This window comes from Oryctolagus cuniculus, chromosome 17 (assembly GCF_051225735.1).
Source record: "Oryctolagus cuniculus isolate XC-2025 breed Fujian yellow rabbit chromosome 17, ASM5122573v1, whole genome shotgun sequence".
Taxonomy (NCBI): domain Eukaryota; kingdom Metazoa; phylum Chordata; class Mammalia; order Lagomorpha; family Leporidae; genus Oryctolagus; species Oryctolagus cuniculus.
In genome coordinates, this window is record NC_142883.1 from 7,284,436 (window position 1) to 7,297,573 (window position 13,138).

The 13,138-nt window shown below is 58.9% G+C and overlaps 1 long non-coding RNA gene across 2 annotated transcripts in view; it reads left to right on the forward strand.

Annotated features, from left to right (window-relative positions):
• The window catches only part of LOC103351609 (uncharacterized), a 174,997-nt gene that overhangs the window by 32,633 nt on the left and 129,226 nt on the right, over window positions 1–13,138 (forward strand). The window lies entirely within an intron of this gene.

Consider the following 13,138-nt stretch of genomic DNA (forward strand, 5'->3'; position numbering starts at 1 on the left):
ATCCAGGGGATAGTTTTGCATTTGTGGAAAGCTCTCTGAATTTATACAGAGTGCTTGTGCGCCTCTGACCGCATTTCTCCTATCATTAACGTCTTCCTCGTTACGTTAACAACGGGCCTGGGAACGCAGCCGCAGTCCGCGTGACCGACCTGGGAAAGCAGCCTGGGCCAGGGAGCTGGTCTCTAATGATTGGTTTTGCTACTTCTGTCCTCTTTCCTCTGCTGGGATCCGGTCTGGGAGCCCGTGTTGTGGGCCGTGCTGTCTGGGCTGTGATGTTCCTGGCTCTCCCTGTCCGTAATGACAGGTGTGACAGGTCGCATCTTCTGAAGAATGTCCTTCAAAGCCTGGACCCCCGGGCTCGCCTGGCGATCTCTCACCATTGGCTGGGACTTGGGGGAGGTGATGTGACGTCACGGGACTTGTTGCTGGTGACTCTGACCTGGGTCCCGTGGGCGAGGGAAGATGGTGACTGCCAGGTTTCTTGGCTGTGGGTTTGCCGTTTGCCCTTTGCACACTGTGCTAGTAGAGGGGGCGTGGCCACGTCCGGCTGTCAGTCAGGGAGGGTGAGCTCCCGGAATCGTGCACACTCGTTCTTTGAGTTCTTGTGTAGTGAAGTTCTCGCTTCTCCTTCCCCCTTTCTTCTCCGTCCAGCCGGTCATGGAGTTCCGTCACTGGGGGCTCACGCCCGCCTCGTAGAGCAAGCACACACGTCTCTGGTCTCTGCCAGTGCTAGAAGTGTCTTTCACACCTGGTCTGGGTGTGGGCGTGGAACGGCTCGTCCATTAGTGTTTCCTGTAGCTCCGGACGTGGTGCAAAGCCTGTTGCATGCTGGGACTTCAGCCGAGTGGAGTCCTTGGGTGTCCCGAGGCCTGGGTCTTGTGGTGAGGGCGTGGCTGTTTTGTGGGAGGAGGAAGTGTGGGTGCCGCCCAGGCCAAGCGTGCATCTGGGGGAGCCGCTGGTGGGGCGGAGGCTGCACACGCGTGTGCTGCAGGGCACACGGGTCTTTTGGGCACTGTAGATGGGCGTGGATGTGACTCTTATCTTCCCTGTGAGGAATCCGACAGACCCAGCTGCTCGGGACTTCCTGCAGGCGTGGCTGGGCCATCGGGATGCACGTGTCCCGGCCCCTGGCTTCCGTGGCATCCATAGCGCCAGCACCTTGTGGCGATGTGTGGGGCCGTCCCTCCTCCCTCCCCTGCCCCCAGCACCCCAGCTTTTCCTGTGGTCAGGCCGGCGAGGGGAATCCAGAGTGGCTTGGAGCCTCCTTTGGGAGCCCTGCCCTTCCCTAGGGCCTGGGGGATGCCAGGCGGGCAGTGGGCAGAGCGCCCCTGGAAGGGTCCCAGGAGGGGTGAGCGCCTGATGGCACTGTGGCAGGGAAAGCCACCCCCTCTCTCCCAGAGGTGCCGCTCAGAGCACCCACCTGCAGGGCCACCTGCGTCCTGGCTTCCAGGTCCCCCAGTTTGCTCCGTGTGAGTTGCTAGATCTCTGCCAGGGGAGGGGCTGCACCTTGAGGCCGTCTCAGAAGGCCGCCTGTGCTGATTCGCTGAATTCCTGCTGGGATATGTTCAAGCTGCACCACACAGCCCTGTTCCACGGATGAGGAAACTGAGGTAGAGACAAGGTCACTGGGCTCTCAAGGTCACAGAGCTGGGGTCCCAGCCCAGGACACCCCCCCACCCCACCCTAGGGTTCCTGCCCTTAGCCCGCCCCCATGGTTGCGCCCTCTGGCTCGCCCTCGGGCCTCCTGTTTGGTTTTCCTACAGGTGATTAGTGTTTGCCTACGGTAGGAGTCATCAGGTGCTCATGCTCACAGCGGTGACCCGTTCCAGAGAGCGGATAAAAGGCAGAAGCAGCAAGTGGAAAGGCACAGCAGGGGGAGCAGCACAGGTCTCCTGGGGGCCACAGGTCGGGGGGAGCCAGCACAGGTATCCCAGGGGCCACCAGCACAGGTGTCCCAGGGGCCACAGGTCAGGAGGGAACCAGCACAGGTGTCCCAGGGGCCGCTCCCGGGGGGCCATGGATCAGAGGGGAACCAGCACAGGTGTGCCAGGGGCCGCTGCTGGGGGCCACAGGTCAGGGAGGAACCAGTACAGGTATCCCAGGGGCCACCAGCACAGGTGTTCCAGGGGCCACAGGTCAGGGAAGAACCAGCACAGGTCTCCTAGGGGTTGCTCTTGGGGGCCACCCAGGTGTCCCAGGGGCCGCTTCTGGGGGCCATAGATCAAGGGGGCACCAGTACAGGTGTCCAGGGGCCGCTTTCGGGGGGCCATAGATCAGGGGGGAACCAGCACAGGTGTCCCAGGGGCCGCTCCCTGGGGGCCATGGATCGGGGGGAACCAGCACAGGTGTCCCAGGGGCCACTCCCAGGGGGCCATAGGTCAGGGGGGAACCAGCACAGGTGTCCCAGGGGCCACTCCCGGGGGGCCACAGGTCAGGCTGCCCAGCTTCCGTGAGCCACAGGTGGTGAACTGCGAGACGGCTGAGTCTAAAGTCTGCACCGACCAACCCAGTACGGAGAGTAACATAAAATAGCTCTTGGGTACTTTTTGAAGTATTGATGACATTTTAAACAGATAAGATATAGAATATATTGGATTAAATAAAAATATAGTATTAAAATATAGTATTAAAATCAATTTAAGGTCTTTTGGGGGCTTTTATTTAAAAAAAAAAAAGATTTATTTATTTGATAGGCAGAGTTAGAGAGAGACAGAAACAGAGAGGTCTTCCAACCACTGGTTCACTCCCCAAATGGTCACAATGGTCAGAGCTGAGCTAATCTGAAGCCAGGAGCCAAGAGCATCTTCCAGTTCTCCCACGTGGGAGCGGGGACCCAAGGACTTGGGCCATCCTCCATTGCTTTCCCAGGTGCATTAGCAGGGAGCTGTATCAAAAGTGGATCAGCTGGGACTTGAACCAGCACCCATATGGGATGTCATCGCTTTAACCCCCTATACCCAGAGAGCCAGTGCTGTGGCGTAGCTGGTGAAGCCGCTGCCTGCAGTGCTGGCATCCCATATGAGTGCTGGTTCAAGTCCCGGCTGCTCTGCTTCTGATCCAGTTCTCTGCTGTGGCCTGGGAAAGCAGTAGAAGATGACCCAAGTCCTTGGGTCTCTGCATCTTCATGGGAGACCCAGAAAAAGCTCCTAGCTCCTGGCTTCAGATATGCACAGCTCTGGCCATTGTGGCCATCTGGAGAGTGAACTAGCAGATAGAAGACTTCTCTCTCTCTCTGATTCTGCCTTTCAAATAAATAAATAACTCTTTTTCAAAAATGTGGCTTCTAGAAGTTTTAAAATTGCATTTCAGATTAAAAATGCTCTCTTGCATTCTATGTCCCGGCACTGGCTTGTGTCAGGCCCTGGGCTCAGCTGCAAGCCCCCATCCCAAGGTAGCTCTCATCACTGTCCCACAGTGCAGGTGACAGAGTGGAGACACCAGAGAGTGTGAAGCTTCCCCCTCAGCTGGGGTTTGTTCTCAGAGAGCTCATCGCATAGCCTTGGAGACAGGAAAATCAATACTGACGTCACAGCACTCAAACACTGCTGTGGCTGGGTATGCACACATCCTGAACTGGGAGGGGGCATCCTGGAGTGCTTCCGAGTGGAGGTGGCTTTTTTGTTTTTTTGGCCGTTGTTACTGGACTTTGAAGGCTGTGCGCAGAGCGAGGGAGGAACATTCCAGGTGGTGACTGTCACGTGTGTAGGTGACGGGGAGGGCGGAAGGTGTGTGGGGAATGTGGGTGGTGTGGGGTGTCAGGGAATTTTTCAGGGAGTGATAGGTAGAATGTGAATACACACGGATGGAAAAGAAAGGACGCGGCAGGGTTGTAGGCTGAGAAACAATTTGACCCTTGACCCAGAACCTCCCCAGGCACACGCGGGAGAGCAGCGTGTGGATGGAGGGGGTTCGTGGAGTGGCTGATGGACTCAAGGCGGGGGTATCTGCGGCAGGGCGGGCTGGTTGTGGGGTGGTGGATCCGGGATTTCTTGTCTCAATGCCACTGGGCAGCGGGCAGCTGGCGCGGGGAGGGTGAGCAGAGGCGCCAGGAACCCAAGCGCTCCTGGTGCTCTCCTTGTGCAGGAGGTGGGAACGGGCATGGAGAGGTGGTGGGAGCTCAGGGCTGCCCAGGACTCTGACCGCGCAGCCCTACTGTGTGCCGGGTGCAGTCCTACTGTGTGCTGGGTGTCCTTATGCAGTCTTTCACCTCATGTGCGATGCGGGACTCAGCGGTGCAGAGGAGGGGACAGCCAGAGGGCTCCACAGCTCTTCCCTGGCCCCCCCCCTCGCTGGGATGTATGGGGGCCCCGCTGGGGAGCCCAGAGCGAGGTGTCGGACGGTGGGAGGGAAGCAGGGGGTGCCAGTGCCCGGGTGCTGCCAGCCTTGAGGTCTCCGGGGCTGAGCGTTCCTCCAGGAGGCAGGGAGCACTCGCCGTCCTTGGCAGCGGTGGTGTCGTTGGGTGACCTTGAGCCCTGAGCCTGGCCAGTTTCAGGGAGGAGCTGGGTGTGGGAGGCAGTTGTAGCAGCCAGGGCGGAAGCCGTGCCTTCTGGGGGGCTGTTTTTGGAAGCCAGCAGCTTCAGGGAGAGGGGCGTGTCTCTCCTGCAGTAATGAGGCAGCACCCCCCCCCCCCCCCCGCCCAGTCCTGAGCCTGAGGCTGCCCCTCCCTGCAGAAAAATGTTTAAGTTTCAGGTGCCATAAAGCCTGGTCCCGCCCCTGGGAGTGGGTGTCCCCCACTTAGATGGGGAAGGAGCTCTCTGCCCCCGCACTCACACCTCGGCCCCCCTCCCCACCAGCTGACCACCCTTGCCTTTAACCCCAGGCGCCTCCCCTCAGCAAAAGTCCGCAGACTGCCCATCTCACGCCCTAACACACGTGGGGGAACCGGCTGGCACAGCGGTGCACACATATCAAGCACCCCCCCCCTTCTTAACCGTTTTCTGTTCTTAAAGTCCTGTGGATGCAAAACCAGGGGCCCTCTCCCCATCCCCTGCTTATTTGTGGCTCTGCTTTCCGTGATCCCCCCACCGAAAATTTTAAATGGAAAATTCTAGAAACCGTCGAGTTTTAAATAACATTACCGTATACTGTATTCTTATTAATAATCGTTGTTGATTGGTTGTTGTGTTAATTCATCAGTGAAACTTTATATCGTAGGAGTGGTTTGGTGCCGCCCTGGGTTTTTAGCATCCCTGGGGTAGGGGTGGGGTGAAGGCGTGTCTCTGCCTGGTGTGTTCCTTTGTGGGTGGAGACCTCACATTCAGCTCTTGAACCCCGTAACTTGTTTCGGATTCTATCCCAGGAGGCACACGGGATCCCAGCTGTGTCCAGGACAGCAGTGTTCTGGGCTTGGGGACCTGGGAGGACCTGGGAGGACCTGGGGCAGAGGCTGTGGGTGGTGACTCTGGGGACCCGTGCACCAAAAGCGCCCTGGTCGCATAGCTGGAGGACTGCTGTGCGCCTCTGCGCAGCCCTGTCCCCTGCAGGTCCCCTTTGCTTTGGTCCCAACCTTCTTGGGAGCCAGAGCTTTTCCACTGGGAGCAGGTTGGTGAAGGAGAGGGTGGGTCCCTGATGGCCAAGGCGTCCCCCCAGGTTTCGCAGGCCCCTGCTCACGGCCCCTGGAGCCGCCGTGGGCAGTTGAGGCTGGGGAACCCCCGGGCCCCACCGCCCGGTCCCTTGGCCAGAGCGCGGCCCTGCGTGCTGCTGTTGCCGAGAGGCCACTTGATGGCGCCGTGGCTCCACCGGGCGGCGCGCGCGGGCGGAGCCGCCGGCCCGGGGCTGCCGCGGTCGCCCCCGGCGCCTGGCTGTGCCCAGCGCGTCCGCCCGCCCGGCGCGCGGCTGGTGGGGCGCAGCCGCCGCAGCCAGTTCTGCCTGCTGCACAAAGACGCCGCTCAGAGCCGGCGGCCCCCGCGTGCGGCTGCCCAGCGAAGGAAGCGTGGGTCGTCGGTGCCCTCCTCCCTCGCTGGCCCTGCCGCCTTGGAACAGCCCGCCTGCCTTTCTCCCTCTTGTTTGCATTTGCATTTGTTTATTGGCCGGTCCCCTTTCTCCATTCTGTGACTCTCCAGGCCCCGGCCGCTGGTCATCTGTCCTGCCCTGGCCGAGCAGCCACGGGGAGAGGCGGCCAGGCCCATCTGTGTCTTCCTTTCTAGGTTTTCCTGTGGTTCTAACCCAGTCCCCAAAGCTGTGTGGACAGGGGGTGCCCGCACACTGGCACCGCTCTCCGGAGAAGAGGATCGGAGGCGTTTTGAAAATGAGCTTTTCCCCCAATTCCAGCCCCGTCGCTGGGCAGTCTTAGAAATGCCAGAAAAGGCACAGACCAAGGGCCTAAAAGGCACCTGTGGCTTTGCACCGTGAAGCGGCCTTGGTCTTGCAGAAGGCCCCATGGTCATTGCACAGACGCCTGCCCCGGTTGGTTTCCTTGTTCCGTTTGGCTGTCACGGTGGCACCCTGGGCAGCTGGGTCCGTGGCAGCCTGCCTTGTGCAAGGCCACTCATGCAGTTCCACCCTGGAAAGATGTGCCTGCCGACCAAGTGCTGTGCACGGGGTCTCTGCATTCCAGGGTCTCCTGGGAGCCCAGATCTGGGTAGTGACCATCGAACCCTAGCTTCCGGAGAGGGTGGGGTCAGGAGCGTGGCTCTTCTTTTGGAAAACCGGAGTTGTCCGTTCCCATTCTGCCAGGTAAACAGCTCCACTGAAAATCAGGACCCATGGCAGGGTCCTGAATTGAGGCCTCTGTGTGAGACCCCATCCTGGGCATCAGCAATAGGTCGGACCCTTCCCAGGCTGCTGGGGTCTCTGGGGACTGAGATGCAGGGTTCAGGGGTCACTGAGTCAGGCCCTTCCTCCTCCAAAGGACCCCAGGCAAACGCGAGGGCAGCGCGTGTGGGGTGAGAGGAGCCCGTGTCCGCGTCAGACTGCTTTTCCCAGGTCTGTCTCCTGGTTGGGCAGGGGCAGCCTGCAGCTGCGAGAGGACTGAGGGGACCAAGTGTCGAGATGCAGGGCCCAGCAAGAAGTGCTCCCTCCCAGGGCGGCAAGGGGCCTGGGCGGAAACAGGACCCGAAGCCGGGGCTGGCACTGGAGGCCTCTCCTCCTCCCAGCTTCTCCCAGGGCAGCTGGCACCTTATCTGACAAAAAGAAAAAAACTTCATTTTTCTTTTATGACACTGCTAATCTCCTGCTTGCTCCTGGAGGCCCAAGGGACTGTGTGGCTTCTCGGGGCTCTGGGAGGAAACTCTAGGTACAGGGACAAAGGAGACAGCTACGGTGGTCACAGCCACAGCTGCAGGTACCCACTCGGGTCTGCTGTGGCCCAGGTGGGCCTGGGGCAGCACCGTGGGGACGTCGCTCTACAGCCTGGGCTGGGCCCCGTCTGGCTTTGTGATCTTGAGGACGTCACCCAGTGCGCTGAGGTTCAGTTTTCTCATCTGTGGAATGGGGCAGGTGCTTGCCTGTTCCTGTGAATGGAGAAGACGGGTGGAATCGTCAGTGTTCCTTACATTAAGTCCTTAATCCATTCTGAGTTGATTTTTGTGTATTGGATGATGATTTCTGAAGAGCTAGACGGTTATTATCTGCTTCCCCTGAGCCAGACACCCTGCCAGCGGCTTTGCCTGGGTCATTCCAGTGAATCCCCGAAGACCCTAACACAGGTGTCTTTGTAGCCCCTGGGTGGGGAACCGAGGCCCCAGCAAAGGCCTGGGTTGGAGGCATCACAGCCAGAACTGGAACTCCCAGCTCCCCAGTTCGCCCCGGCCTGTGCCTCGGGGTCTGCAGGCTAGGGCCTCTTGGAACAGTGGAAGATTTCCTTCCTGGCTCAGAAACTGTGCAGGGAGTAACCCTGGGCTTTTGGTCAAAGGCCGTTTAAGGGGCGTTGAGTAATGCATGAGTTGTCCCAGTTGTGGTCCTGAGTTCAGAGGCCCGTGGTCTCCAGCCTGTGTCACCGGCACCAACGGAACCCAGGCCTGTCAGATTGCGTGTATGTGTGTGTGTGCATGTGTGCATGCGTGTGAACAGGGCTGTGTGGTGCAGAGCAGGAACACACCTCAGCGTTCACATCCTAGGGACGAGACCCCTGCAGTGAGGTCAGCCTGACCCAAAGTGGGCACAGAGCTGCTGAGGGGATTGAGGGCTGGGCTGACGGCTGTCTGTCCAAGCCTTCCCCATACACACCTGCCCCCCCCAACACACGTGTACACACACAGCGGTTGTGGAAGAGCCCATCTCTGCTGGAGGTGGAGCCAGTCGTAGCCTGTGGAAGCTGGAAGTGACCCCCAGGCGGGCGGAGGTGACCCGTTGCATCTCCCATGTGCTGTGGCCATGGGGAAAGCCACTCACATAGGCCCTGATTTGCCCTGATGCCCCCGCAGGTGCCTCTGCCCTCAGGAAGCGGAGGTGGCATTCTCCGTTTTATTTCCGGTGGTTGACCCAAGGGTTTGTGGCCAGGCCAGGGTACGTGGCCCTTCTTTTAGTTCTGAAAATCCCTCCGCCGGACGCTTGATGCAGATGGCCTTGAAGGGACACTGTCGCTCCTGCCCATCTCTGGTGGGAAGACTGAGCCCTGGCTGGGTTAGCTGCGCTGTTCTCCCAGAGGTCTGTGTGCCTTGCTGTCAGGGAGGGAGGGTGTTCCTAATAGCGCAGAGAAGTTGAGCTACTTGGCTGAGGTCACACAGCCTGTGGATGGCGGAGCTAGTGACCTGACTCTGGGGGACCTGCTCCTCCATCAGGTGAGTGCCCTCCTGCTCGGCTCCATATGATGCTGGGGTCTGGGGGCCACCAGCCAAGGAGAGCCTGGGGGTGACCCCCAGGCAGGCCTCCAAGAAACTAAGCGTCCGGTCTGCCTTCTGCCCTCCTGTGGGCCAGATAGGGCTCGCAGCCCACCTGCTCCACTTCCTGAGGTTCCCTGGCGTTGGACGTGTCCAGTTTCCAGGGAGATTTGATCTCTATTTTCTGGCATTTGTTCAGAAACCCACCAGACAGGTCCAGGCTGTGTCCAGAGCCCTCTGGGGCATCTGTCTCCCCAGCAAGACCCGGAGCAGGTTCGCATCTGGGACGCAAACCACGACCACAGGATGACAGCCCCTCAGCCTGGGTGTAGCAAACCCAGAGAGCGCGCTGTCCTTGGCTAGAGTGTCGTCTCCACATTCTCCGGGCCTGTGGGCTCCATCTGGGTTGGGATCAGGCAGACCAGGGACCTTCTCCTGAGTCAGGTGCACTTGAAGGAGCTTTGCTTGGTCCCCTGGGGGAGAGAGCAAGGTGAACCTGCTTGGGCTTGGGACCGGAGCCTCAGGTGACAGAGTGCGGCCTGCACCTGCTTCCCTTCCGGAAATCCTTTAATTTCTGAAAGTGATCAGAGAGAGACAGAGACATGGAGGCAAAGCAGCCGTTGGCTCGGGCACCTGGGACGGTGGAGAAGCTTGCCCGAGTGAACGCAGACCGCACATCGGTGCCCTGTGGTGGGCAGGTGGGGTTTCCACTTGTAAACAGCCGCACCTGGAATACATTTGGATGTTTGTGTTTTTTTTTTTTTTTCTTTTTTTTTTTTTCTAAATGCACCGTCTTCTCCATAGATCTTCATGGAGAGCTGTGTTCACTTGTTAACATGTTCAGCAAACATTTGTTAAGCAGAGGCCACTAGTGTGGCACTGCCCTGCAGGCTCAGGCAACACAGGTGTGTATAGACAAATGCCCTCCACGGCAGCCCCCAGGGAGTGCACAGGACGACTTGGAAACAGGGAATTTCTGTAGCGTGCAGTCCGTGGCCCATGGGGGACTCAGGCTGTATGGACCGCGGGGGAGGCTGCACGGGGGCTGTGCCGTGGCCTTGGCGGGGATTAGAAGTGTTCGGAGCACTGTGGGCTCGGGGTGAGACGAGGGGCATTCCAGGGAGAGGGAACAGCCTGAATAGGGGCACAGAGGTTTGAAAAAGTCTGCTTATGGGAGGGGAACTGTGGAGGCTGGAGCAGCAGCGTGTCAGGCCAGGGCCCGAAGAGGAAGGCCCTTGAATGCAGTGCGGAAAGGAGGCGTGAGCCGAGGTACCTCTCTCAAGGACCTTAGGTGGTGGGTGGATTAGTCAGGATAGGTTGAGCTGAGATGCGGTAACAAACATCCCCGCAGGCCTGTGCCTTGGAACCAAGCTGTCCTACACACGCTCAGATTGTGGGAGAGGGAGGCTGTGGTCACCGCCCTGTGTGTCCGTGACGTCAGGTTCCCCCTGCAGCAGGGGCAGCTGGACGATCCGCTCCCAGCCCATTGTCCAGGCCTGGTTGTAGGCCCCACTGTCTGGGGGGAGCAGGACATGTGGGGGCTCCGAGGGCCTCTTGATGCACGTGGCTGTCACTGTCAGTGAGGGTGCCATAAGCAGGCGGGGTGGAGAGGGCAGAAGAGTGGGGTAGGGGTTCTCAGCGGCTGCTTCTGTGTCCAGGAGAGGTGAGTGGCAGCTGCAGGTGCGGCCCTGGGCGGTGCCTTCCGGGGGGCAGCAGCTGGACCCAGGCAGGTAGCGTCTGCCATTGGCGAGCACACCCTCTTTCACTTGTCTTCTCTTCCATTCTGTTTCATCAGAGTTTGGTCGTCCTCCTGCCGTGAGGGGCTGCGGCTGTGTAATTATTTGGTGGGTGTCATGTGGGGTGTGGGTCTGGGATGGTCCCACAGGAAGCACTTGGTGCAGAATCCAGTAGCAGAGGGTGAGGTGGGTTTCCTGGGGGACTTCAGTTCTTTAGGAGGATGGCTGGGCAGGGTTATGCAGGAGGCAAGGGTCTCTGGAAACCCCAGGGCTGTGCTGTTGTCCCCTGGCCAGTGTGGGGGAGGACGGAGGGCCCGGGCCTCTCGAATGTGGGTTTTTCTGCTTGTTGAAGGCAGCGATACTGAGGGACCGGGCTTCTCCTGCCGCTGAGAGCTAAGCAGCGGGTCTCGGGGCTGTGACTCCAGGGCGTGGCCCCATCGGAGCCCATCCTGGAAGCAAGCGTGGGCGATTGATTTGTTTCCAGGCCAGTCGGGAGGCTGTCATCCCCAAGGGGTTGAAGTGTGAGTGTCGTAGCCGGCTCTGTCGGCACCTGAGTTTGGGAAAGACTGGGGGGTACCACGTTGAGCCTGGTGGGGGTCTCTGCCTGGGCGTCCCACGGGTCCACCAGCTCAGCGGTTCTGAAGCGAAATTACTGCCCATGGTCTCCAGACTCTGTTCTGGGAAGCTTTTCCATCCGGGAGTCCAAACACGTGGTCATTCTTAACTGTCCCCTTTCCTGCACTCCCAACGGTTTGTGGCAGAGAGCGAGAGAAAGAGAAAACCTCTGTCTACTGTTCACTCCCCAGAGGTGCACAAGGCTCAGGGCTGGGCCAGGCCAACGTGGGAGCTGGGGACTTGACCCAGGTCTCCCCCATGGGTGCCGGAGACCCACCTGCCTGAGCCGGCCCTGCTGGTTCTTGGGGTCTGCCTTGACCAGAAGCTGCCCTAGTACAGGACACGGGCAACCTGACTAGGGCCTCACTGCCAGGCCAGACGCACCCCACACTGGCCTTCCACCACGTGCCAACCTCAGCCGCCCCCCGTGCCCCCTCCTTCAGATACTGTCCAGTCTTGTCCTGTGCGTCTTCCTCAGCTTAGATCATGTTATTTAGTTTGAAGGTGAGAGCAGCTGCTCTCTGCCATGCTTATCTCACCAACCACACCGACACTGGGATTATTGTTCTGTTTGGAACCTCAGCTTCCTCATCTGTGAAATGGGCCCATTTTGTGCATCTGTTACAGGTTTCGGAGGAAGAGCATTTGAGCCAGGGCATGTAAAAGGCATAGGAAATGTTCCCGCCTCCCCACACACAAAATGTTACTTCTTACTGCCTTCCTGTTTTAATGTCACTGCCCCTTCCGCCTGCAGCCAGTGTTACGTTTTCGGTTTGTAGCCTTCTTGTGTAAAACGAGAGACTCTCTGATGGCAGTGGTCAGGGGAAGTTGACTTCGCTGTTGTCCTTGTGAGTCTTTGCCTTTATTCTGAACGGAGTCATACAAGGCGTTGCTTTGAACAGAAACGAGTTTCGTTTCCATTGTGCTTGCATTGGACCGGTGGCTGGAGTTGGGGTTTGGGAGACCTGGGGTGATCACGGGTCATCAATACGCTTGGGTGTTAGAAGGGCTTTTGGCTTTCAAACGGCACCTCGTGTCTTCCGTGTTCTCTGGGGGCCTGGTTTTAGGCTAATAAGCCCTTGGAAGACATCAGCTAGATAGTGGGGGTCTGTAGGTGGGCCTTGGTGGGAGCGGGCTGAGGCTGGTGGGTGGGGGAAGGGCTAGGTGGGTGGCACTAAAGGGCAGGTGAGGGAGGGTCTGACCAGGATGCAGACCTCACGTTCCTTCCTCAGATGCTTTACAAAGGCTAACTTCGCATCCCCCTGGAGGGAGGGTGGAGCTGCAGACAGGACCTGATACTCTCATCAGGGGGCCGGCGGGGGGGTCTGGAGGTTTGGCCTGGACATTGCTTGGCAGCCTGGGACTTTCTTAGACGTCTCCTTTCTTAACCCTTGTAACTCCTGGGATTTTGCAAGCCTGTTCCCCCATGAAGTACATGACAGTGCTCCAGACTCTCGTGTGGGTCTCCCCTGTCCTCTTGCCCTAAGCCCGGCTGCCCCTCAGGAAGTCACCAGGGGCGGTGCAGCTCAGTCCCTGGCAGCGAGAGACAACTCCCCGTGTCGTCCACTTGGCCTCGGTGCCTACCGCCGGCCTTTCTTCCCGGCCTCTGGGCAGCTCCTGGGCTGTGGTCCTGCAACATTATTGCCGACTCCATTCTTCTATCAGCTCCCAGCAAGGGAGTTTTCCATAAATGCCTTGTGTGAGCAAAGGAGGGGACTTGGGATTCTTCGGGGTGGGAGTGAAGGAGGAAGGGAGAGGCAGGGAGTCCTTGTACCAGGAGATAATCAGGACCAAAGAGAGAAACAAATGCGGTGAGAGATAGTTACAGAAGCATCGCATCAGCTACTGGATTTTTCCTGGGGCATTCCTGTCAACACGTGGGAAGGTGGTATTTTAAAGATTTATTTTTTTATTTGAAAGGCAGAGTTATAGAGAGGCAGAGAGAGAAAGAGAGAGAGAGAGAGAGAGAGAGAGACCCTCTACCCTCCATACACTCCCAGATGGTCACAGTGGCCGGAGCTGCGCCTA